The sequence below is a fragment of the Homarus americanus genome, unplaced genomic scaffold, assembly GCF_018991925.1.
Source record: "Homarus americanus isolate GMGI-L3 unplaced genomic scaffold, GMGI_Hamer_2.0 scaffold6561, whole genome shotgun sequence".
Taxonomy (NCBI): domain Eukaryota; kingdom Metazoa; phylum Arthropoda; class Malacostraca; order Decapoda; family Nephropidae; genus Homarus; species Homarus americanus.
The window spans coordinates 5001-7043 of NW_024732386.1; the positions used below are offsets into that span (position 1 = coordinate 5001).

The window sequence follows — 2043 nt, forward strand, 5'->3', positions numbered from 1 at the left end:
CGCAACACCCCTCGTGCCCGAAGACATCGAGGTTATGCGCTGGGCTTTTCCCGGTTCAGTCGCCCTTACTAAGGGAATCCCTGTTGGTTTCTTTTCCTCCGCTTATTAATATGCTTAAATTTGGCGGGTAGCTCTCTCCTACTACGAGGTCGATCGTGGTCTCATCATCCTTAGGGGGAACAAGTTCCCCAACCACGAAGCGGAAGACGCTCTGCCACCGACTTTCTTCACCACCGACATTACCAGGCAGGAAGGTTTGAGGGCTTGTCGCGGGGGTACCAGCGGCCATGGCGCCGGCACTCCCACCCCTGACTCCGTTCCTTCTCATTGAGTGGTAAATAGCCAATAGGAAAAGTGTTCCAGCAGAACATCTCTCGCAGAGTCATATACACACACACAGTTTTAATGCATATACGCTCGTGTTCCGCCCTTACTCGGCCGCACCTTTGCCGCTTAAACTTTGACCTCTTTCCCCGTTCCCGCATGCCACAGCAGTGGCACTTGTTTATCCGGAGAAAGAGAGCGAGAGTCGCAGTATTAATTGGCGTGAGCGGCCTTTCCGGCTGCAGAACTAGTGCTCTATCCCGGCGAGCGCCGTTATGAGCGCAACACCGTCTTTAACGCGTTTAGAGAACTCCCCCTGCCTCCCTCCCAGTCATGAGATAGACGTGGACTCGTGGCGAACTCTCAAAGAGAACGCCCACACCGCGTCTGACCGTGGGAGAGGGTGGAGGAGCGTGAGGAAGAGCACGGCGTCACCCAAGCATTCTCATCTCTGCCTGCACCACTACATGGTAGACTGCGGGCCCAGGCGCACTCATCAATTTAGGTTCCACTGCAATGCATGCCAAGCACTCTTTTCGAGGTGATAGACGAAATTCCGGCGGGGCTTACTTAAAAGATATCCGACCGGTTTCGTTTCCTCTTCGTGGGATGGAGTGCCTCTTAGAACATGCAGCATCAGCCATGAGCGGCCGACGGCCATTCGTGTCTCTGTGGACAGCAGGCAAAAGCGCCGCCTCCAGTTATTTGCGGGCGACAACTGTCGCTTTGTTGTGGTTGAATGTGGGTGCGCCAAGTCCATGGACTTGCTAGTGATAGGCTTGCTTGTTTTTAAGGGCACGCCTCGCGCAAAGCGCGGCGATTAAACAAACGGAAGCTCGGTTCGGGTTACCCTCGTGTCGGGGAGACAGTCAGCAGGCACCGAACTTCGCAGCAACCGATGGATGTATATTTCCGACCCTCGAGAGTGGCGGCGACAAGCTCATATGGCTGCCGCCGCGCAATATCGCCGTTCAACTTGTTGATGTATCTGGTATTCTTGCGATTCACATACCGACACGCAGTTTGCTGCGGTCTTCATCGACCCACGAGCCGAGTGATCCCCCGTTAAGAGTTGTGTATTTGCCATTTGGTCTTTTTGCGACTAACCATCACAGGTCGAGTCTCAATGAAAGGGTTTGACAGACATAGCCCAAGTTTGTGGTTTGGGTTTGGCCGGACGGCTTGTTGTTGTTTTTTGACACTTGAATTTCACTCTTTTTGGGTCAAGAAGCTTATTCGCCGGTAGTAAGGAACGGACGGGCAGCCGTCCAAAGCCCCGTCCGTCCTCCTCCTCCGGTCTTCGCGCTCTCGCCCGAGTGTGGTCCACCTACAGCGTGGTGGTACCTATTTTTGGTGCGGGGGCCGGGATTGTCCTCTTTCGCTGCTGGAGTTGCCAGAGCAGAGCCCGAGACCGCCCAAATCAGGAGAGTATTAGTAGTTTTAAGAGCGCCCCGTTCTCTTTCTCTCTGTTAATGATCCTTCCGCAGGTTCACCTACGGAAACCTTGTTACGACTTTTACTTCCTCTAAATGATCAAGTTTGGACATCTTTCCGTCAGCTCGAGGCGACGACCCCAGAAAACCCTCGCGGGCAACGGGGCCGACAATCCAAGAGCGCCAGTCCGAAGGCCTCACTAAATCATTCAATCGGTAGTAGCGACGGGCGGTGTGTACAAAGGGCCGGGACGTAGTCAGCGCAAGCTGATGACTTGCACTTACT

At 54.2% G+C, this 2043-nt stretch overlaps 1 non-coding gene across 1 annotated transcript in view; it reads right to left on the reverse strand.

Annotated features, from left to right (window-relative positions):
* The window catches only part of LOC121868483, a 4266-nt gene extending 4114 nt beyond the window's left edge, over nt 1-152 (reverse strand). The window contains exon 1 of the ribosomal RNA XR_006089408.1: nt 1-152. This exon is cut by the window's left edge and continues 4114 nt beyond it. This is a non-coding gene — a ribosomal RNA (large subunit ribosomal RNA).
* Nucleotides 153-2043: the final 1891 nt, after the last annotated feature.